We start from the raw sequence: 25658 nt of genomic DNA, 5'->3' as shown, positions 1-25658 counted from the left end.
ACTGGTCTTCAGAAGTAGTTCTTTATTTTATTTTAATGCATTTATTTAAATTTTATGATGTAAAATTTTATTATTTTTATTTCCTTTATTTTAATATATTTAATTTTAATATAATTTAATTTTTAAAAATATTTTAGATGGTTACATGATTCATTTTCTTTTCCTCCTTTTCCTCCCCCTTCCAGAGCTGACAAGCAATTCCACTGGGTTATACATGCATTATTACTCACAACCTATTTCCCTATTATTAATTTTGTAAAAGAGTTATCTTTTTAAAAACTCATACCCCAAATCATTTACCCAAATAAACAAATGATGAATCATATGTTTTTCCAGAGGTAACTCTTTAGAGGAGATTGAGAACACTGGCAAGACAAGCCATGAATAAATAAGGGAACTGTTTTCTGTTGTGAAGATATGACTTTTGATGTAAACTATTCACATACTAGTCTGTATGGTGTGTATCATGTAAATCTGTGTAAATAAAATCCACAAACTAAATAGAAAATCAAAGCAGCCCATCTATGTGAAAGGATCCTCTATTTATTTGGGGTTCTCCAATGATAACTGTTAGAAGTGATTCTGCCAAGTCATTATGTTCTGAGTTGCAGTGCCCCCAGATGATCTAACTTTCTCGTCATAGTTTGTTGCTGAAATGAACATTTCTTTCTTTTTTTTAATAAGCCTTTATTTAAAAATACAAAAACCACTGCAAGAACAGACAGTGGGTCAGATTCAACCAACAGGTTGTCATTTTCTGCTGTAGTTTGTTGACTCCTCACCCATACACCCCAAAAAAAAACCACTCTTATTTACCTGACAAATGGTGTTCCAGCCACCACTTGATGGCCTGTAAGGACTGTCATCTCTCAGGGAATCCATTCCATTTGGGGGACATCCTATTAGAACATTTTCCCCTTACATCAAACCTCAATTTGAGTTCCAAATCAAGGAAAAACAATATATTGAAGTCATCAGCACTTAGGCAGCTATGATGTCTTAGAAAGAGGACTGGGTTTGGAATTAGAAGATATGGACTCAGCCCATTTCCTTCACTTCCTCTCTCTTGTCACCACTTCTAGCATCTCCCACCCATTAAGCTAAATAAACCAAATTAGGTGAGTTCATAACTTTAAACCTCTAAAGGTAGGGACCTTAGAGACCATTTACTCCTACCTCTTCACTTTGCATACGAGGAAACTGAGGATCTGTTTAGTTAGTCACATAGCTGGTAAGCATCAAAAGTGAGATTTGAACCCAGGACCTTGGATAACAGCCTTGTGGTCATAGTTTCCTCATCTACAAAGTGAGATGGTTGGAATAAACCTCAGATTCCTGACACAGATCCTCCAAGAGGTCTGTGTATAGATTTCATGTAACCAAGAATTTTCTTTTAATGTTTTGATAGCTGTATTTCAATATCATTGATTTCCTTGGTAATCCTGTTTATTTTGTACATGCGTTTTAAAACTTTCTTCTGAAACTCATAGATCTAAGACACAAAAAAGGACTAAGAATGTCCATCCCCAAAGGTCTCTTCTAGTTGTGATTTTCTCTATTCTTTTTAAGATCCTTTCTAGCTCCTACTTTCATTGTCCTAAGGTTCTTCCTGTTCTCTTCTTTGGTGTTCTAGCAGCATATCTAAGGTCCATGATAGCTCAAACATTCTGTGACTCAGTGGAGATTCTCAACCTCAAAAGTTTGTCTTGCCTTGAAGGATGATTCAGGAAATGTAAACAGCTTGGAGCAGGGGAAAGAGGTTGACTTCATCAGAGAAAGTACTCATGATGGAGGTGACACTTATTTCAAGAGATGTTTATCAATTTCTCCCTTTCAGGCAATTGGCTGTCCCAGAGGCCATTGTGGTATGAGCTGAGTGGTGAAGGGAGCCTACTCTCTGTCTCTAACCCTAGATGCCAGGCAGAACATGCACCCCCAAAAGTCATGACCTTGAGGAATCAGTTTCCTTACCATAGTCCTTCTCTCTATCATCTCCTTCCCACCAGAAATTTGGAATCTACCCCTGACTCCCTTCGCCTTTCCAGCTCTCTTTTATAACTCATCTTCTCTCATTTAAATATAAGCTCCCTGAGAGCAGGGACTGTCTCAATTGCTTGTCTTAGTGTCTGATACAACATTTGTTGAATTGGCCTGACAAATCTTATCTTCATCGCCTCAAAAGGCCTCTCAACCTCTGTTGTTGTTCTGTCATGTCTGATTCTTTGTGACCCCATTTGATGTTTTCTTAGCAAAGAAACTAGAGTCGTTTTCCATTTTACAGATGAAGAAACTGAGACAAACAAGGTTAAGTGGCTTGTGGACAAGCTAGGGTCACATAGCTAGGAAGTGTCTGAAATCAGATTTGAACTCAGAAAGATTAGTTTTCCTGACTCCAAGCCCTACACTCTATCCACTGTGCCATCTAGCTACCTGTCAACCTCTACTATAGTCAAAACCCTCATTACCCTTCACCTAGATGACTGTGATAACCTCCTAACTTATCTCAGCTTTCAGTCTTTCCCCAGTCCAATCTAATTTCACACAGCTGTCAAGCTGATATTTCTAAAATTTTCCTAAAATACAGATCTGAACACATTGATTCCCTGCTCAAAAATTTTCAATGATGCCCCATTGCCTCTAGGATAAAAGAAAAAAATCCCCTGGTATTAAAAAAAAAGCCTGGCATTTAAAATTGTTCTACATTCTGTCTGGTGCCCACTAACTCTTTGGACTTCTTTCTAACAACTCTCCATCCAATCATATTGGTCTGCCACATGTTCCTCTCTACAGAATGCCACCTCTGACACTCACTGTGTGACCTTAGGCAAATAATTTCACTCCTCTGATGTTCCATTTACTAACACACAAGAAGAAAATAGGTCCTTTGCTCAAGCCCTTTACCATAAACTTGTGTATGTCCACCTGCCTTATATGTGTTTCTTGTAGACAACATATGGTAGGATTTTGTTTCTAATCCACTCTGCTGTTTGCTTCCGTTTTATAGGTGAGTTCATCCCATTCACATTCAGAGTTATAATTATCAACTGTGTATTCCCCAACATTTCAGTATCCTCTCCTAGTTCTACTCATTCTTCTTACACTATTTCCTTTTAAATCAGTGGTTTGCTTTAAGCCAGTAACCCTTGTCCCCTCCCTTGATTTACTTCCCTTTCTATCCCCTCCCTTATTATTCCCCTCTTTTTATTTTTAAGGCCTAATGAATTCCCTCCCCCTTCTTCTCCCCTCCTTTTTTTGACCTCCCCACTCCCCTGCTCCCCTTGGTTTATCCCTTCTGACTTTCTTAGTAGGGTTAGATAGAGTTTTATATCCCAATGGATAAAACTACTCTTCCCTCTCCGGTTTAATTACACTGAGAGTAAGGTTTAAATATTACCTCTTAATGCTCTCTTCCTCTCCTTCTTATAATAGTATTCATCCCTTCCCCTTCCCATGCCCTCTTTGTGTGTAATAGAATATCCTATTTTTATTATTCATTCAAGTTTCTCTTGGTGTCCTCTACTATTCCCCCCTTTCCCAGCTCCCCATATCATCTTAGACTGTTTAGTATTCCAACCTCTCCCTATGAATAATTCTTCTAATTACTATTATAGTGAATACTATAATAGTGAATAGAGTTCACTACAGAGAATTATACATAATATTTCTCCACATAGGAGTTCCAATAATTAGATCTTATTGAAGCCCTTATAGAGGCAAATTTAAAAAATATGAGTTTTCTTACTTTCCCTTCTGTTTCTTATTTACCTTTTCATGTTTTTCTTGATTTTTGTGGTTGGATATTGAACTTTCCATTTAGTCCTGGTCTTTTCTGTGCAAATACTTGGAAATCTTCTATCTTGTTGAATGCCCAAACTTTCCCCTGGAAGTATATAGTCAGTTTTGATGGGTACGTGATCTTTGGTTGTAGGCTCAGTTCTCTTGGCTTTCTGAATATCATATTCCAAGCCTTGTTGTCTTTTAGTGTGGAGGCTACCAGATCCTATGTGATCTTTATTGATCCTCCTTGATATCTGAATTGTCTCTTCCTGGCTTCTTGTAAAATTTTTCCTTTTACTTGGAAGCTCTTGAATTTGGCTATTATATTCCTGGGGGATGTCTTTTTGGGGTCTGGTGTAGAGGGTGATCTATGGATCCTTTCAATGTCTATATTGCCCTCTTGTTGTAGAACTTCAGGGAAATTTTGCTGAATAATTTCCTTTAGTATGGAGTCCAAATTTCTATTAATTTCTACTTTTTCAGGGAGACCAATGATTTTCAGATTGTCTCTTCTAGTCCTGTTTTCTTGATCTGTCAGTTTCTCATTGAGATATTTCATGTTTCCTTCTATTTTATCAGTCTTTTGACTTTGTTTTATTTGCTCTTGCTCTCTTTATAGATCATTGGTTTCTACTTGCCCAATTCTTGTCTTTAGAGACTGGTTTTCTGCTATAAGCTTTGATTTTCCTTTTCAGTTTGGTCTAACCTGTTTTCCAGCTGTTTGATTTTGGTCTCCAATTTGCTTATTAATTCTTTTGATTTGGGGGCATCTTTTTCTAATTGTCCAGTTCTAGCCTTTAGAGACTGGTTTTCAGCTACAACCTTTTGGTTTTCCTTTTCAATCTGGTCATTTCTGGTCTTTGATTTAATTGCCTCACTTTCCAATTGTGAAATTCTGCCTTTTAAACTGTTATTTTCTTCCCAGATCTCTTCCATCTTTCTCATGATCTCAGATTTGAACTCTTCAAGACCTTGTGACCCATTTTCATTGTTTGGGAAGGTTTGGATTGTTTGTTCTCCTCTACTGTTTCCTCTGTTGTCTGGATTTTTTCTGTGTAAAAGTTGTCCAGTGTTAAAGGTTTCTTCTTCATCTTTCTCTTCTGGGGTTCCTGAGTCTGGCTTGCCATTGTTAGCCCAGCGCCCTCTCAGCTTTATCCTCACGCCCAGGGTGTGTCTGCGCTCTTTAGGCTCCTGAGGTCTCAGGTCTAGTTGTTCTCAGGGTCAAGCCTCCTGGTGGTACCCTTGCTTGTTCCTCTGCCTGAAGCTCCTTTAACAGTCTCAGGGTGCTCCTTCCACAGTCATGCACCTCTCTGCACTGGGTCCCCACCCACGGTCTGTGCCTGTGCTCAGGATCCGTGTCTGCAGCTCGGACCACTCCTGCAGTCAGGGTCTGTGTTCAAAGTCCGTGTGTTCTTTTACCTCTTGGGGTCCTAAGTCTTGCTGCTCTTAGGAACATGTCCTGTTCATGGCAGGTAGCTGCCAAGGACCTATTGGGTGCCCCAAACTTGCTTTAAGTCTTTTGAGCTGGCTTTGGCATTGTAGGTGGTGTGTGTGGGAGAGGGAGTTGCTCAGCTCGTGTTTTAGTAGAGCTGTTTCACCCCTTTATAGCATGGAAATGCCCCAATTCCATGTACCTCCAATGCTGTGCCCTGTTGTGGGGTCCTTTCATTCATCTGGATTTGTTTTTATGTCTTCTTGAGTCATCCTATATGTGTGGGTTAGGAGAGGTTAAGCAGCTGCTTTTTACTCTGCCGCCATCTTAACCCAGAACCCTGAAATGAACATTTCTAACTGAGAAATGTTTCAACAGCTAAGACAGAGGCAAAGGAGAAAAAAGTGCCTACTTTTATTTCAGGAAATACATACTTTCTTTAGAAAATGACCAGCAATCCAGATGTGTCCCACATTTCACTGTGACAGATGAAATATGAAATGACTTTGCCTGCAATTCTAATGGTCAATTTGCCAATATTGTTGCAAAGTTTGCCTGTGCAGTGATATGAAGCGTCCAGTGAGTGGAGCCAGTGTCGTATGTTGTAAATGCCATGAAGTTCAAAACAAGGATTAGGACTCTCCTTGTAGATTTCTTTGCCCTAAGAGAACACTCAATAATTCCAAAGGAACACGTTCATCATTTAAAATTTCACAGGGCGGACAGTAACGTGGAGTGGATATTTGCTGCCTGAGTTTTGGTATTCATTTGTGATTGGTAAACAACTTCTTGGTCCAAAATTTCAGTTCATAGAACAGCTTGTGAATTTTAAGGGAAAACACTTATCTGGATTCAATGTGCATTATTTACTAAGTGAATTTACCCTTGCATAGTGGAAGCTTCAAGGGACACTGAATGGAAGGGGGAGGAAAAATCATTTTATATGCGACTCAAATACAGAAGCATTGGCTAAGGAATTTAATGTTTCATGACTTCACAAATAGGAGGGTTGAGGAAATTTGCTATCACTTGGGCACAGATGTGTCTGGAAAATGCAATTTATTTGGACAAAATTATTTAATTTGTCATTCTGTAGTGCTTCCACACTCTCTCTCCTTAGGCACAGGGACTAGACTTGTAATATCAGTGGCATAGAGCAATTCTGGTCTTTGCACCTTGGATGAGAACATTGGAATTCCTAAACGAATGCACTAAGTGCTGGCAATTCAAGTCAAGATGCATTTAATGATAACGGAAAAAGATTTTTAAAAAACCAGTCCCCACTTTCAAGGAGCTCAAATATGAAGGAAGGAAGCAACACACAAACAATTATGTACCATCATGATAGAGTAAAATGACTTTCCCAAGTCCCAAGTGGACTGATATATTTTGGAAATATTTTTTTATTTTGTTTTTTATTTTGTTTTAAACCTTAACTTCTGTGTATTGGCTCCTAGGTGGAAGAGTGGTAAGGGTGGGCAATGGGGTCAAGTGACTTGCCCAGGGTCACACAGCTGGGAAGTGCCTGAGGCCAGATTTGAACCTAGGACCTCCCATCTCTGGGTCTGACTCTCAATCCACTGAGCTACCCAGCTGCCCCTGGAAATATTTTTTTAAAGAACCTAGTTTGGAGCAAAAAGAGTAGAGGGCTAATTTAGCTAACCAGAAAATTCAGCTGATCAGAATCCTATTCTTCCTGAGCATTCTGAAAAATCAAATTTTGTCATCTACACCTGTCATAAAAGGATCTAGGTTTCATTTCAGGGGCTTTCAACTTCTAGGGTAATGAGCTTCTCCACCCAGAAATGTGGGAAAATCTTACTCTTCATTGACTGGTCCAAATGATTGGCACCAGCTCTTCTTGTAAGCACAAGATCTATAACATAGGAAAGTGTCACTTATAACTGAGTGGTGGTGGGAGCTTGTTGAGGAAAAAAAGGACCTCAGCTCTAAACTCAATAAGACCATCCTTGCAGTGCTGATTTCAAAGAGAACTTAGGTTTTTTTTTTGTTTGTTTTGTTTTTAACCCTTAACTTCAGTGTATTGACTTATAGGTGGAAGAGTGTTAAGGGTAGGCAATGGGGGTCAAGTGACTTGCCCAGGGTCACACAGCTGGTAAATGACTGAGGCCGGATTTGAACTTAGGACCTCCTGTCTCTAGGCCTGGCTCTCAATCCACTGAGCTATCCAGCTGCCCCTGAGAAGTTAGGTTTTTATCCTTCTCTCCGGATCATTATCCTCACCTCAAGTTCCAAGGGAAATACTTTATTTTATTATTTTAAAATTTATTTATTTAATTAATTTAGAATATTTTTCCATGGTTACATGATTCATGTTCTTTCCCTTTCCTCCCTCCCCACTCCCTGAAGCAACAAGCAATTCCACTGGGTTTTACATGTACCATTGTTCAGAACCTATTTCTATATTGTTAATATTTGCAATAGAGTGGTCATTTAGACTCTGTATCCCCAATCATATCCCCATCAAAGCACATGATCGATTACATATTTTTCTTTTGAATTTCTACTCCCACAATTCTTTCTCTGGATGTGGAGAGCATTCTTTTTCATAAGTCCCTCAGAGTTGTCCTGGATCATTGCATTGCTACTAGTAGAGAAGTCCATTACATTTGATTGTGCCATAGTGTATCCATGTCTGTGTATAATGTTATCCTGGTTCTGCTCCTTTTGCTCTGCATCAATTCCTGGAGTTTGTTCCAGTTCACATGGAATTCCTTCAGTTCATTATTCCTTTTAGCACAATAGTATTCCATCACCAATAGATACCACAATTTGTTCAGTCATTCCCCAATTGAAGGGCATCCCCTCGTTTTCCAATTTTTTGCCACCACAAAGAACGTGACTATAAATATTTTTGTACAAATCTTTTTCCTTATGATCTCTTTAGGGTATAAACCCAGCAATGGTATGGCTGGATCAAAGGGCAGGCAGTCTTTTAAAGCCCTTTGGGCATAGTTCCAAATTACTTTCCAGAATGGTTGGATCATTTCACAATTCTTCCATGTAAGGGCTGGAAATGTAAGGGGTAAAAATAAAAGGGTTGGACTAAATTTATAATAGTGTGGTCACCAGGAATTATTACTCAATTCCTAATGACTTTTTGTGGTAGTTTATTTACAAAAGAAGAAAGGAGAAAAAGTAAGGAAATCAGAGAGAGTAGATATTTACTCCATCCAGGTCCAAACCAGGCAGGGCTTAAGAGATCCCAGCAAAGAGGCCCAAAAGAAAGATTTTAGCCACGAGTCCTCCTCCAAGACAAGGGGCCTCTCCAGAGGCTAGAACCTCCAGAATAAGCCAGAGAAAGGTCCGCCTTTTTTATTTACCCACATGGTAGTCCTAACAGAAAACAGTCCTGAGCCAGAGCTCCTCCAGGGCCAAATTGAAGGTGAAAAAACTCACAGGAACTTCTTGTCACTTTTAAAGACCATTTCTTTTTTTTTTTTTAACATATTATTCGTTTTTAACATGGTTACATGATTCATGCTCCTACTTTCCCCTTTCACCCACTGCACCCCCCCCACCCGTGGCCGACGCACATTTCCACTGGTTTTATCATGTGTCATTAATCAAGACCTATTTCCAAATTGTTGATAGTTGCATTGGTGTGGTACTTTCAATCCCCAATCCTGTCCTCATCAACCAATGTATTCAAGCAGTTGATTCTCTTCTGTGTTTCCTCTTCTGCAGTTCTTCCTCTGAATGTGGGTAGCGTTCTTTACCATAAATCCCTCAGAATAGTCCTGTGTCATTGCATTGCTGCTGGTACAGAAGTCCATTGCATTCGATTTTACCACAGTATATCAGTCTGTGTACAGTGTTCTGGCTCTGCTCCTTTCGCTCTGCAACAATTCCTGGAGGTATGTCCAGTTCACCTGGAACTCCTCCAGTGTATTATTCCTTTTAGCACAATAGTATTCCATCACCAGCATATACCACAGTTTGTTCAGTCATTCCCCAATTGAAGGACATCCCCTCCCTTTCCAGTTCTTTGCCACTACAAAAAGCGCAGCTATAAATATTTTCATACAAGTCTGTTTATCTATGATCTCTTCAGGGTACAAACCCAACAATGGTATGGCTGGATCAAAGGGCACGCATTTTTTTTATAGCCCTTTGAGCATGATTCCAAATTGCCAGCCAGAATGGTTGGATCATTTCACAACTCCACCAGCAATGCATCAATGTCCCAATTTTGCCACATCCCCTCCAACATTCATTACTCTCCCTTTCTTTCATTTTAGTCAATCTGCTAGATGTGAGGTGATACCTCAGAGTTGTTTTGATTTGCATTTCTCTAATTATTAGAGATTTAGAACACTTTCTCATGTGTTTATTGATACTTTTGATTTCTTTACCTGAGAATTGCCTATTCATGTCTCTTGCCCATTTTTCAATTGGGGAATGGCTTGATTTTTTACACAATTGATTTAACTCCTTGTATATTTGAGTAATTAGACCCCTGTCAGAGTTTTTTTTATAAAGATTTTTTCCCAATTTGTTGTTTCCCTTCTGATTTTGACTACATTGTTTTTGTTTGTACAAAAGCTTTTTAGCTTAATATAATCAAAACCATTAAATTTACATTTTGTAATTTTCTCTAACTCTTGCTTGGTTTTAAAATCTTTCCTTTCCCAGAGATCTGACAAGTATACTATTCTGTGTTCACTTATTTATAGTTTCCCTCTTTATATTCAAGTCATTCACCCATTCTGAATTTATCTTGGTGTAGGGTGTGAGATGTTGATCTAAACCTAATCTCTCCCACATTGTTTTCCAAATTTCCCAACAGTTTTTGTCAAATAATGGATTCATCACACTGTCTTGCTGATGTCATTTATCCAAAGTCTATTCCACTGATCCTCCCTTCTATCTCTTAGCCAGCACCATATTGTTTTGATGACTGCTGCTTTATAGTATAGTTTAATATCTGGCACTGCTAGACCCCTTTCCTTCACATTTTTTTTTCATTATTTCCCTTGATATTCTTGATCTTTTGTTATTCCAAATGAAATTTGTTATAGTTTTTTCTAATTCAGTAAAGAAGTTTTTTGGTAGTTTGATAGGTATGGCACTAAATAGGTAAATTAATTTGGGTAGAATGGTCATTTTTATTATGTTAGCTCATCCTACCCATGAGCAATCAATGGCTTTCCAAATGTTTAGATCCAGTTTTATTTGTTTGGAAAGTGTTTTGTAGTTGTTTCCGCATAATTGCTGTGTTTGTTTTGGTAGATAGATTCCCAAGTATTTTATATTGTCTAGGGTGATTTTAAATGGTGTTTCTCTTTCTACCTCTTGCTGCTCTAATGTGTTGGAAATATATAGAAATGCTGATGATTTATGTGCATTTATTTTGTATCCTGCCACTTTGCTAAAGTTGTTGATTATTTCTACCAGCCTCTTAGTTGATTCTCTAGGATTTTTTAAGTATACCATCATATCATCTGCAAGAGTGATAGCTTAGTCTCCTCATTGCCTATTTTGATACCTTCAATTTCTTTTTCTTCTCTAATTGCTACTGCTAGTGTTTCTAGTACTATGTTGAATAACTGGGGCTACATAAATCAATTCAACTCTTCACTTGACTTTTTTCCATACACACTAAATCTTTGGAGACCATCAAAAGAGGAACAGAGAGATTCAAAGGTGCTCAGTATTCCTGGCTTATTTCCTAATTGATCATTCAACTGAACAACCATGTACGAGTTTTCTAAGGGCCAAGCCCTGAATATTTATAGCTGGCCATTTTAGGGTCCACCAAGAAGTAAATATGGCCATTTGATTCAACAAGAAACATTTATTAATTTCTATGTGTTGTTTGTCATGCTAGGTGGAGAGTTACAAGGAAATAAATATAGGATAATGTGAGAAAAGACTGAGCAGTAGCTCCAGGAAAAGATCAAGAGAATTTTCAAATAGAATAGAGTTGTGAAGGATGTTAAGGATTATATAGGACAAATAATTTCACTCAAAGCTTGAAAAAAATGACGGCAAATTTTCTTCCCTTAAGCTTTTTAAAAAATAAATGATCAAATCAGAGTATGTAAATATAAAGTTGGAAGTTCATATTGAAAGAGATCTCAAAAGTCATCTAATCTATCCCCTGCTCCAACAATGAATATCATTTATGATATCCCTTTCCAAGTAATTGACCAATCTCTACTTAAGAATTTCCATTAGGGGGGCAGCTGGGTAGCTCAGTGGAGTGAGAGTCAGGCCTAGAGACAGGAGGTCCTAGGTTCAAACCCGGCCTCAGCCACTTCCCAGCTGTGTGACCCTGGGCAAGTCACTTGACTCCCATTGCCCACCCTTACCAATCTTCCACCTATGAGACAATACACCGAAGTACAAGGGTTTAAAAAAAAAAAAAAAGAAACCAAAAAAAAAAAAAAGAATTTCCATTAGGTGGGAATGAAGATGGCAAAGTTCAAGCAACAATTCATCTGAACTTTCCCAATGTTCCCTTCCAAAAATCTTTAAAATAGCATCTCAAACTGGATTCTGGAGTAATCTTTTGAGGCTACCTGGCTAATCTGGAAATATATCTTACATGATTGATATAGCATTTTATTGCCATTGCACTGGGTAGGTAAGAGAAAGAGAGAGAATTCAGAAAACAAAATAAAAAATAATGAATGTTAAAAATAAATAACAGATTTTAAAAATATTACAAAAAAGAATGTCCAGTGATGGGCAAATCATTGACCTCTGATGCAGGCTATCATTGGTTAGCTCTCGCTGTCTTTCCTGAAATGAGGGGGAAAAAAACAGAAAAGAAAAGAAGAAAGCAAAAATGCAAGAACCTTTTCTTTCTGAGAATACTAAATCAAATACTAAGCAGAAAAAGAAATGGACAACAACTCAATGGCTGATTAATTCTTCAAAATTTGCCAGAAGGCAGGTTTCTAATCAAATCCTCCAAATTATTTTTTTTAATCAGAAAGATTTTGAATTCTCCTGTAGTTTCTGCAGATAAGAATTTACTCTGGTTGTTAAGCTATATGATGTTTAAAAAACACATTTAAAATGTTTAATTAGGCCTTTCACCCTCTGGTTCATTATTATCATATGAAAACATATTGTATTAAATTTTCATTGAGCAAAGAAAGGTGTTTTAAGCAATTTGTTGCCTTCTAATTCCTTTTAGCTATAAAATACCACAGCAGAGAGGTAGAAATGGAGAAACATTTAGGTTTCTCCTATAGGAACATAGGTTAGTGTTTATGTATTTATGGGATAAATGTATCCAGAAGAAGAAAAAAAGGATACTATTGCGGCACCCTATACGTTAAAGGATTTAAAATAGATGGAGTGATGCCCCTGTATGGGACAGAAATCTATTTGTTTTTGATACATTTATTAAAGGCTTGAAGAGTCAGACAGTGTTATTTTTCTCTTGCTCTAGGGGAGAAATATCAGGAGAAAAAATACATGAGTAGACAGGAGGGTGAGCTGGCCACTTTGAGCTCAAGTTTTGAGATTGGAACAAACGTTGTTGTTTGAGGTGGCAGAAATCAGTTGGTCTGGGTGCCACTTCTGCTCAAAAACCAGGATTGCAGCCTGAGACCAAGGCAGCAGACCAATAGTTACTGAACTTTTCATTCATGAAAACTGATACCATATGTTTGAGAGAAGCATATGTTAAATACAAAGCTTATATTAATTAAAAAAAAAAAACTTTGACCACAGAATTTTCTGATTTGCATAGGCTTCATTAGGAGTAATGGGGGAAAAATAAGAAAAGGAAGGATAGGGAGGGAAGGAGAGAAAGGAAAGAAGAGTGAGGGGAGGAGCAGGGAGAGAGAGAGAGACAGAGAGAATGGCTGGCATATTATATAAGAGAGAAAAAAAGGCATAAAATTAACTCTTTTTTTGGAGAATGATGAACCTTTCCTTCTGGGGGTTCTAGTGCTAAATGAAAATAGAATCTTATTGACTTACATTCCATAGCCTCTGAAAGTAGGATGAAAGCCTGGATCTGATCTTCCTCTAGACAAAAAGTGAGCCTAGGAGGAGTTTTTGTCTTGTGGGAGAGGGGAAGGTTGGACAAACTATTATAGCAGTCTGCTTGGCCTCCTCTGAAGTTCTACTCCTGGAATGCTCAAGGAGATCTCTTTAAGCAGTGGAGCCAAGGGTGGTGACTAGAAAAGAAGTCACAGTCAGTGGGAGAAGGGAGGTGACTGAATAAAACCAATGTTATTTGTATTCCAAAAGTGAATGCCAGAGGTTGAGAGAATAAGATTCCCAGTCCTTTCTCTTCTATAATAACCCAGCATAATTTTTTCATCTCATATAAATAATGGAGACATGGAAGTAGGAAACATAGTGTGTCTGGCCCAATGCTGTGTATATGCCATCTAGTATTTATTGAATTGAATTAAATTGAATATATATGAATATTATGATGTGACTGGGGTGTGTAGCATCTGGGCCAGTGATTTAATGCATATAGGGAGCTCTTGGTGTGAAAACTCCTTTTTTTGATGTATATCATCATTTTTGATGATGAGCTATAAGTTGACTGGGAATAGTAAAAGGTTAAGTAACTTTTTTCAGCACTTAGAATTTGTCAGGTGCTTAATAAATGTTGATTAATGAATTTATGATCACATAGTTATGTCTATCATAAGCAAGACTTGAACTCAGGTCTTACTTTCAAGAATATTTTTCTGTCCATGGTATCATGCTTAGATAGCTTTAAATTCTTTGAGCTGATGTTAGAAGCTCTTAAAAGACATAAAGAATGCCAAGTGAAAATATAATTAGATACCACAATGAATAAAACTCTGGACCTGGAATCTCCTGGAGACCTGAAATCAAATCCGGCCTCAACTATTTATTAGTTGTATGAATGTGAAAATGTCACTTAACTTCTGCCCGCCTCAATTTTCTCATCTCTAAAATGAGAATAGTAATACCACCTATCTCCCAGGGTTCTTGTTGAGGATAAATTTAGATATTTCTAAAAGCATTTTATAAATTTTAAAGCCCTATATTAAGATAAATACTATTATTAATTTTTCTATAAAGATGACAGGCTAGTGTGTGACTAGGAAAATAGTTTTCAGATTTATCCAGTCTCTATTCCATATTTCTTTTTACAAGAGAATTTCTTGGGATATGGCCTTTCACTTTGGGTCTGTCTTTGGCATGCATACAAAAAATGAATCCAAGAAATCCTGCAGTGTCCCAAAGGAACAATAGTTCCTGTAATATTTGCTCTCATGACATTTTTTGGATGTGATAAGCTTTCCCCCTCCCAATTTTACAGATGTTGAAGTCAAAGTTTTTCTCCCCAACAACTCTGGATACTGCATACTGTGCTTCAGGACAAAGTATTGACTCAAATAGCAAAAATAGCTCATGTGTTCGTGATGAATATAGACCACTGTTTTCAGGGCCCTGACCTGGGCAGAGAAGAGGGGAAAGGGAATACATTTCTTAGAATTTAATAATGTTATGGCATTCTGAGTATTCTCTTACACACATGCTGTCTTAGGAAGTGTTCTGCCCAGAACATAAAAAAAGAGCTGACATTTTTAGGGTTACGATGCTTTTTTCCCTACATTGTCGAATTTGATTCTTTAAATAAAACAACAGTGATAAAAACAAATGTTCCTAATGAATTAGGTAGTTCAAATATCAGACTCTACATTTTAAATGTAAATACATTAATTAAATGTAAATTAAATTTTAAATATCAGAGTCTACATTTTAAAGATGAGGAAAAGGAGAGCAGAGCTTTGGCAAAGATGATACAGCTAGTAGGCAGCAGAATCTGGTTTTCTGCCTCGAAATCAAGCATACACTATGGTCAGGAGCCTCTAAATATGTTTTGTTTCCCACTTAACTGTGTCTTTTCTATTAATAGTTTTGATGTTGGGACTAAGTTAGTGTGAGGACCTACTCATTTTCTCTAAGCCCTCATCTATGTGTTGAAATCATCTGAGTCAATTTTTTCATCCCCCTTGATATCAAGACAAATTCATATTTTAAAACTAAAATTCTAGTCCAGAAGTTCTCTCACTGTCCCTCCCCCCATTGTTTTGGACTATACTTTAAAGGTAAGTCCATCAACCCCACTGTAAACTCCTTTGTTTGTTTGCTTGTTTTTTGTTTCAAAGAAACCTTATTTGCACAATACATTCACATTTTTAAATATATAGTTCCCTATAGAAAACTTTTGGAATAAAACACAACAAATGATCTGAATTAAAAAAAAAATGGGTAGAGAGACAGCTGTGACTCAGTGGTTAAGAGCACTCAGGAAGACCTGAGTTCAAATCTAGCCTCAGATACTTCCCTACTGTGTAACTTGGGCAAGCCACTTAACCTTAATATGCCTAAGAGGCAGCTAGGTGGCTCAATGAATGGATAAAGTGCTGGGCTTGGAATCCAGAAGAGTTCAGGGAAAATCCAGTCTCAGTAATTTCTTAACTGTGTGATCCTGGGTAAGTCACTTAATCTAAAGAATGACTAAAGGATCTACTTCAGAAGGAAATGACAAAGCAATCCAGTATCCTTGCCAAGAAAACCCCATGGATAGTTATGGTTCATAGGATCAGAACAGGTTGGACATGACTGGATGACTGACCAAGAAGAAAGTGCTGCGGTGGTCTCAGTGGCAGATTAAGCCTCTTTAAAACTAACAAGCACTTGACCTCTGGTTCATAATGTTTAAAACAACAACAATGAAATAAAGAAAAACATATGATACCATTGTGAAAGATTAAACATAAAATGATAACTTTAAGATGGAAAGCATACAATTTTTTAAATTTTAAGTTGTTTTTAATACTTCATGTTTTAAGATTAAATGATTAAAAACCATCATCACTGCTCTATTTTTAGTCTTAAAAACATTATAAAGACATGTCGTTGTGAAGCATTAACAACAAACTAACCCTCCATTTAGTAACTATACAAGGAATATAAAAATTGAATGCAATTATAAAAGCTAAAAAGAAAAAAACTAAAAGGAATTGAGAAACATTGGAAATAATTAAATGAAATTTAAAATCTTGAAAAATAGTATATTTTCCTTTTAGAGGGCAGAACAGGTATTTTATGCATTTCAATAACATAATAGAGAACAGAGAGAAAAAGCACAATTTATAGAATAATCATGTCATCAGACTATTGATTAGCATAAATATTTTTAACACACTTCAGCCAATTTGCATCAAACAGTATTTGGTACATCTATGCAATTCTATTAAATCATGATTTAGATTCCTATAAACATTGTTTTGATTTCCTACTATATTTCAAATGGGAGAATCCTTTTTGGAAAATGCTCCTTCTAATCTTTTACATTCTTTATGATCTCTTTAATTTCCAAAGACACATACCGTTTGGGGGTAATTGGACCAGAGATTAAGCAAGAACCAGAGTTGGAGTCATTCAGGAGGAAGCTCTCATAAGATTAATTGGAGAGGAAACATCATCTCTAGGGAGTTGAAAGTGAATGTGAATACAAAGACTGTTGAGAAAGGTCAAAAGTGGGAATGCTCATTCCAGGGTTGCAACATTCATAGATTCAATCAGAAAGAGACTTTTAGATTTTATACATACCTTTACATCATTTTCATTTGCCCATGCCTTGCAACAAGGGCAAATAGTTATGTAGTTGGTATCACTATTTGAGTAAAAAAAAATAAATAATATCTAGCATTTATACAGCACTTTAACGTTTGCACAGGACTATATATACTATCTTATTTTATCCTCACAACAAGCTTGAGAGGTTGTATTAAGAGGTCTTGTCTTACAGGTGAGGAAACTAAGGCATAGAGGTTATTTGATTTGCCCAAGAACACATAGCTAATGAGTAACTGAGGTCATATTTGGTCTCAGGTCTTCCTGATTTTAAATCCAGTGATCTGTCTATTGAGCCAATATCTATAGAGGTGGATTCTCTGATGAAAATGAATGATTTTCTTTTATTGCTTCTCCCAATCTGTGGGGACTAAAGTGATTTAAACTTCAGCAACATCTTAAAATACTTCTGGAATCTATTGGGTGCCAAGATTCACTTCCAAGTTGCTAGAGTATTGGCTCAAGAGAACTGATAGGTTTTTTATAACCCTTACTAAATATTGATTCCAAGGTAAGAGTGGAAGGGCTAGGCAACTGAGGTTGAATGATTAGCTGAGGATCACCCAGCTAGGACATGTCTGAGATCAGATATGAACCCAGGACTTCCTGTTTCCAAGCCTGGCACACGATCCATTATGCTACCTAGTTTTTCCCAAGAAAACTGATTGTTAAATTTTCAATGTGAATATTTATACCTTAAAAAAAATAAGAAATAAGGGGGCTGCTGGGTGGCTCAGTAGATTGAAAGCCTGGTCTGGAGATGGGAGAATCTAGGTTCAAATCTGGCCTCAAATACTTCCAAGTTGTGTGACCTTGGGCAAGTCACTTAGCCCCCATTGTCTAGCCTTTACCACTCTTCTGCCTTAGAACCAATACATAGTATTGGTGCTAAGATAGAAGATAAGGGTAAAAAAAAGTGGGAAACAATACAAATCCACAATTGAATTTTTGTTTTATTGATTGTCTAGACTTAAGAAAGTGATGGAAAAAATAGTAATAATGCAGTGGATAGAGAGGAAGACATGAAAAATCATGAGGTTGTAACTTGAGTAAAACTTGAGTAAAAAAACTTGAGTAAAAAAGCACCACCAGAATCAATGTGGCATACCACCTAGGTGCTGAATTATCTCCCCTGCAGTCTCCCATGGAGATAGCATCTCCATAACTTCTGCCTCTCTTAGTTCTTGTGGTTTCTCTGTTTCTCATCTTACAAGGCTAAACGTGGGAAGAAGCTAACTTGTCTGCCAAAGTCAGGACCTCTATCATCCCTGGAGTCAGGCCAAAACTTCCCAGGAAAGGCATCAAGGAGGAGCTTGGGATATGTTTGCCTAAAATCGTTAGGTCTGCATCACTAATGTCCTGGTCTTCTTGAGGATTCCTAGTAGAGGTGTGACAAAGATTCGCCATACAAAAAGATAGTTAATGGATTCAACAGTAAGCAACCCCAACATTGATAAAACTTTCTCAAATCAATTCAATCATTTAAGTTCTATGCTACTGTCTAGGACATAAGCATAACTGTCTCTGACCTTAGGGAGCTTATGTTCTTCTGGATAGTTAAAAAAATCATCTGGATTTTGATTTAGTTAACTTTGGTGGTCTACATTCTCATCACCTAACCCTCAGTGATGAAGATCTGACAACAGATTTAAATTATTTATTAGATTGCTCCTAGGGAATTTCCTGAAGTCCAAATTTGTTTATAGAACCTGCTGAAAGTTAGTCATCTATTAGCTGCAAGAAGAAGGATTTCTAACCTGGGTCTTTTTGACTCCAGTTCCAGAATTTTATCCACTAGGCTACATAGTAGGGACTAAACAAATACTTATATTACTGATTTAATCATAATTTTGTCATGTTAGTGTTTAATTATTCCCTAAAACACTGGACTCTCACTTAGATTGAATTTTGATCAGAGATGAGAGGAGTTCATTATGTCCAAAAGGTATTTTCCTTCCACAATGTTCTATTTCAGTCCAGAAGAGTCAGCTACAATGGCAGACTGTAAACCATAGAATCCTTTGACCTTAGAGGATGATGACAATTTCTTTTTTTTTTTAACCCTTGTACTTCGGTGTATTGTCTCATAGGTGGAAGAGTGGTAAGGGTGGGCAATGGGGGTCAAGTGACTTGCCCAGGGTCACACAGCTGGGAAGTGTCTGAGGTCACATTTGAACCTAGGACCTCCTGTCTCTAGGCCTGACTCTCACTCCACTGAGCTACCCAGCTGCCCCCTGATGATGACAATTTCTGAAAGTGTACACCTGCCTACTGTGTGATCCAGCCTTGCCAGATCTTTATTCCAGGTCTGGATAATGTTATATACTTCATAAAGAGAAAAGTATAGAAACACTTCTCACCTCTGCTTTGGAGAGAGTACCAGATTCAGTCAAAGGACTTGAGTTCATAATTTTGCTTATTACTTGTATGATCTTGGGTCTCAGGTAACACTCAAATAAAATGAGTGAGTTAGCCAAGTATACTTCTGAGGTAACTTCTAGTTTAAAATCTATAATCCCAGAGGACTTCCAGTTAAGATGGTGGCAGAGTAAGGAGCAGCTGCTCAATCTCTCCTGACCGAAGCATACAGAACTCCTCAAGAGGAAATAAAAACAAGCCCAGACGAACGAAGGAACCCCACAACAGGGCGCAGCATTGAAGGTACGCAGAATCGGGGCATTTCCACGCTATAAAGGGGTGAAACAGCTCTCACTAAAACGTGAGAGGAAGAAGCCCCTCCCCCACCCCCACACCACACACCTCGCACAACACCAAGGCCAATGCACAAGAGTGAAAACAGGACAGGGGCAACCAGTAAATCACTAGCACCCCCAGGGCTTATACCTGTGTGCTGCAAGACGAGGGACCCCAAGTGGCTGGGGGGTGCGCACGGACTTTCCCAAGCATCTGCGCGGGTGAAGGCACTGCCTCGGACCGGGACAAAGATCTCTAACGCAGGGACTTTCCAGAGCGTCTGAGCTGGTGAAGGCATCACCCCAGGTGCAATTAAAGATCTCCAGCCCACGGACTTTCCCTAGCTTCTGCGTGGGTGAAGACAGTGCCCTAAGTGAGAATAAATATCTCTAACGCGGAGACTTTCCCTAGCATCTGTGTGGGTGAAGGCAGGGCCCTAGGCTTGAATAAAGATCTCCAGCCCAGGCTTGGACCTCGAGTGAGGACCCGGAGCAAATGGAAGCCCGGCTGTGGAAGCAGCCCCTGAGACTGCTGAAGGAGCCTCAGGCAGAGGGGCAGACTGGGGTCTACCAGGAGGCCTGACCCCGAGGTCAAGGAGACCGGAGCCCCTGGGAGCTTAGAAAGCACAGGCAGACCCTGAGTGTGAAGAAAAAGCTGAAAGGGGGCGGGGCTAATGACGGCAAGCAGAGAACTCCAGAAGAAGAAAAAGATTATCAAGAAAAACTCTGGAACACACGACAACTTTTACACAGAGAAAATCCAGACAATAGAGGAGGACAAACAAGTAATCATATCCAAACCCTACCAAAAAAATGAAAGCTGGTCACAAGCTATTGAAGAGTTCAAAAATGAGATGTTGAAGAAGATGGAAGAGATCTGGCAAGAAAATAACAGCTTAAAAGGCAGAATTTTGCAATTGGAAAGTGAGGCTCAGAAATCAAATGAACTGATAAGCAAATTGAACACCAGAAATGACCAGATTGAAAAGGAAAACCAAAAGATTATAGCCGAAAACCAAAAGATTATAGCTGAAAACCAGTCCTTAAAGGCTAGAATTGAACAATTAGAAGACAATGATCTCTCAAGACAACAAGAACAAATAAAACAAAGTCAAAAAACTGATAAAATAGAAGGAAACATGAATATCTTATTGAGAAAGTGACAGACCAAGAAAACTGGTCTAGAAGAGACAATTTGAGAATCATTGGTCTTCCTGAAAAGGCAGAAATTAATAGAAATTTGGACTCCATACTAAAAGAAATTATTCAGCAAAATTGCCCTGAAGTTCTACAACAAGAGGGCAATATAGATATTGAAAGGATCCATATAACACCCTCTACACTGGACACAGCAAAGTCAACACCAAGGAATATAATAGCAAAATTCAAGAGTTTTCAAGTAAAAGAAAAAAATCTTACAAGAAGCCAGAAAAAGACAATTCAGATATCAAGGAACACCAATCACGATCACACAGGATCTGGCAGCCTCCACGCTAAAAGACCGCAAGGCTTAGAACACAATATTCAGAAAGGCAAGAGAGATGGTATTCAGCCACGGATCAACTACCCATCAAAATTGACTATATACTTCCAGGGGAAAGTATGGGCATTCAACAAAATTGAAGAATTCCAAGTTTTTGCACAAAAGAGACCAGGACTAAATGGAAAGTTTGATACCCAACCACAAAAATCAAGAGAAACATGAAAAGGTAAATAAGAAACAGAGGGAAAAGAAAGAAAACTTATAATTTTTAAAATTTGACTCTTTAAGGGTTTAAATAAGATCTAATTATCTGTATTCCTATGTGGAGAAATGCTATGTATAATTCTCTGTAGTGAACTCTATTCACTATTATAATATTCACTATTATAGCAACCAGAAGAATAATTCATAGGGAGAGGATAGGATACTAAATGGTCTAAGAAGACAAGGGGGATGGGAAAGAGGGGCGGAATAGTAGGGGACACCAAGAAAAATCTGAGTAAATAAGAAAAATAGGATATTCTATTACACACAAAGAGGACATGGGAAGGGGAGGAGATAAATACTATTATAAGAAAGAGAGGAAGAGAACATTAAGAGGGAATAATCAAACCTTACTCTCAGTGTAATCAACCTGGAGAGGGAAGCGTAGCTTTATTATATATTCCGATAAAAAAACTCTATCTAACTCTACTGAGAAAGTCAGAAGGGACAAACCAAAGGGAGCAGAGGAGTGGGGAGGTCAAAAAAGGGAGGGAAGAAGAAGGCGGAGGGAATTCATTAGGCCTTTAAAAAACAAAAAGAGGGGAATAACAAGAGAGGGAGCAGAAAGGGAAGTCAATCAAGGGAGGGGATAAGGGATACCAGCTCAAAGCAAACCACTGGTTTAAAAGAAAATAGTGTAAGAAGAAGGGGTGGGTCTAGGGGAGGATACAAAAATGTCAGTGAATGCACAACTGATAATTGTAACTTTGAATGTGAATGGGATGAACTCCCTCATAAAATGGAAGCAAATAGCAGAGTGGATCAGAAACTAAAATCCTACCATATGTTGTCTACAAGAAACACATATGAGGCGGGTAGACATACACAAGTTTAAGGTTCAGGATTTGAGCAAAATCTTTTGGGCGTCAAATGAGAAAAAGAAGGCAGGAGTGGCTATTATGATTTCTGACAAAGCCAAAATAAAAATAGATATGATTAAAAAAGACAGAGAAGGTCATTACATCCTGATTAAAGGCAGTATAAACAATGAGGAAATAACACTGCTCAATATATATGCACCAAGTGGCATAGCACCCAAATTCATAAAGGAGAAACTGGCAGAGCTCAAGAAGGAAATAGATAGTAAAACCATACTAGTGGGAGATCTAAATATTCCTCTTTCAGATCTAGATAAATCAAACCAAAAAATAAATAAGAAAGACATGAGAGAGGTGAATGAAGTCTTAGAAAAATTAGATTTAATTGATATGTGGAGAAAAATAAATAGGGACAAAAAGGAATGCACCTTCTTTTCAGCTGCACATGGTACATTCACAAAGATTGACCATGTAATAGGGCATAGAAATATTGCAAACAAATGCAAAAGAGCAGAAATAATAAATCTAACCTTCTCAGATCATAATGCAATAAAAATAATAATAAGTAAGGGCACCTGGACAGGAAAATCAAAAACTAATTGGAAATTAAATAATATGATTCTCCAAAACCAGCCAGTCAAAGAAGAAATCATAGAAACAATCAACAATTTCATTGAAGAGAATGACAATGATGAGACATCCTACCAAACTCTGTGGGATGCGGCCAAGGCAGTACTCAGGGGGAAATTTATATCCTTGAGTGCATATATTAATAAATTAAGGAGGGCAGAGATTAATGAATTGGGTATGCAACTCAAAAAATTAGAAAGCGAACAAGTTAAAAACCCTCAGATAAGAGTTCTGGGTTAAGATGGCGGCAGAGTAAGAAATAGCTCTTAACCTCTCTTGACCGAAACACACAAAACTCCTCAAGGGGACATAAAAACAAGTCCAGACGAACGGAGGAACCCCACAACAGGGCACAGCGTGGAAGGTACGTGGAATCGAGGCATTTCCATGCTATAAAGGGGTGAAACAGCTCTCACTAAATCTTGGGCTGAGCAACCACCCCACCCCCACCCCCTCCACACAAAACACCTATAGCGCCAAAGCCAGCTAAAAAGAAATAGAGCAAGTTTCAGGCACCCATCGAGTCATTGGCAGCTCTGGGGCCTGTTCCTGAGAGCAGCAAGCTTTAGGACCCCAAAAAGCTAACGAACACACACAAAATTTGAGCGCGGGAGCAGGGCTCCGAGAGCGGACTTAGGGTGCAGAGCGCGAGCTCAGAGCACAGGCACGGGCGGAGGCGTGGGTGGAGGCAGACACAGCCACAAGCTAAAGCTCTGAAACCCTGAGTGGGGAACCAGTGCAGACGGGTATACGACTGTGGAAGCAGCGCCCTGAGACTTGTAAAGGAGCCTCCAGCAGAGGATCAAGCAAGGAGGTCCACCAGGGGGCTTTACCGCGGACAGACCCTGAGTGCGAGGATAAACCTGAGAAGCTGCTGGGCTAAGGATGGCTACCCAGTCTCAGGAAGTTCAGAAGAGAAAGATTAACAACAAGAAAAAGAAGTCTTTAACACTCGACAACTTTTACACAGAGAAAATCCAGACAACCGAGCAAACAGAGGAGGAGAACAAACAAGCATCCGCACCCTCCTCAAATAAGGAAAACTCCTCACAAGCTATGGAAGAGTTAAAAACTGAGATTTTGAGGAAAATGGAAGAGATCTGGCAAGAAAATAACTGTTTAAAAGGTAGAATCTTGCAATTGGAAAGTGAGGCTCAGAAACCAAATGAACTGATAAGCAAATTGAACACCAGAAATGACCAGATTGAAAAGGAATACCAGAAGATTATGGCCGAAAACCAGAAGATTATGGCTGAAAACCAGAAGATTATAGCCGAAAATCAAAAGATCATAGCTGAAAACCGAAAGATTATAGCCGAAAATCAATCCCTAAAGGCTTGAATTGAGCAAGTAGAAGCTAATGATCTCTCAAGACAACAAGAACAAATAAAACAAAATCAAAAGACTGAAAAAATAGAAGGAAACATGAAATATCTCAATGAGAGAGTGACAGACCAAGAAAACCGGTCTAGAAGAGACAATTTGAGAATAATTGGTCTTCCAGAAAAACCAGAAATTAATAAAAACCTGGACTCCATACTAACAGAAATAATTCAGCAAAATTGCCCTGAAGTCCTACAACAAGAGGGCAATATAGACATTGAAAGGATTCATAGAACACCTGTGACATTCGATCAAGAAAAGAAAACACCCAGAAATATAATTGCCAAATTCAAGAGTTTCCAAGCAAAAGAAAAAATCTTACAAGAAGCCAGAAAGAAACAATTCAAATATCAAGAAGCACCAATCAGGATCACACTGGATCTGGCAGCCTCCACACTAAAAGATCACAAGGCTTGGAATACGATATTCTGAAAGGCAAGAGAGCTGGGCCTGCAACCACGGATCAACTACCCATCAAAATTGACTATATATTTCCAGGGGAAAGTATGGGTATTCAACAAAATTGAAGAATTCCAGGTATTTGCACAGAAAAGACCAGGGCTGAATGGAAAGTTTGATATCCAACCACAAAAATCGAGAGAAACATGAAAAGGTAAATGAGATACAGAGGGGAAAGAAAGAAAACTTATAATTTTTAAATTTGCCTTTTTAAGGGCCTCAGTGAGATCTAATTATCTGTATTCCTATGTAGAGAAATGTTATGTATAATTCTCTGTAGTGAACTCTATTCACTATTATAATATTCACTATTATAGTAATCAGAAGAATAATTCACAGGGTGAGGGTAGAACACTAAATAATCTAAGATGACATGGGGGATGGGAAAGAGGGGGTGAATAGCAGGGGACACCAAGAGAAACTTGAGTGAATAAGAAAATAGGATATTCTGTTACACACAAAGAGGGCATGGGAGGGAGAGGGGACAAATACTATTATAAGAAGGAGAGGAAGAGAGCATTAAGAGGTAATAATCAAACCTTACTCTTAGTGTAATCAACCCGGAGAGGGAAGAGTAGCTATACTATCTATTGGGACATAAAACTCTTATCTAACCCTTCTGAGAAAGTTAGAAGGGATAAACCAAGGGGAGCAGGGGAGTGGGGAGGTCAAAAAAAGGGAGGGGAGAAGAGGGAGGGAATTCATAAGGTCTTTAAAAACAAAAAGAGGAGGAAAAATAAGGGAGGGGGTAGAAAGGGAAGTTAATCAAGGGAGGGGATAAGGGATACCGGCTCAATAGCAAACCACTGATTTAAAAGGAAAAAGTATAAGGAAAAAGTGGGTAGGAAGAGGGGAGGATTCGAAAATGTCAGCAAATGCACAACTGATGATTATAACTCTAAATGTGAATGGGATGAACTCGCTCATAAAATGGAAGCAAATAGCAGAGTGGATTAGAAACCAAAAATCCCACCATATGTTGTCTACAAGAAACACATATGAGGTGGTTAGACATACACAAGTTTAAGGTTCAGGGTTTGAGCAAAATCTTTTGGGCGTCAAATGAGAAAAAGAAGGCAGGAGTGGCTATTATGATTTCT

The sequence above is a fragment of the Gracilinanus agilis genome, chromosome 5 (assembly GCF_016433145.1).
Source record: "Gracilinanus agilis isolate LMUSP501 chromosome 5, AgileGrace, whole genome shotgun sequence".
Classification (NCBI taxonomy): Eukaryota; Metazoa; Chordata; class Mammalia; order Didelphimorphia; family Didelphidae; genus Gracilinanus; species Gracilinanus agilis.
Note: the sequence above shows the minus strand (reverse complement) of the source record.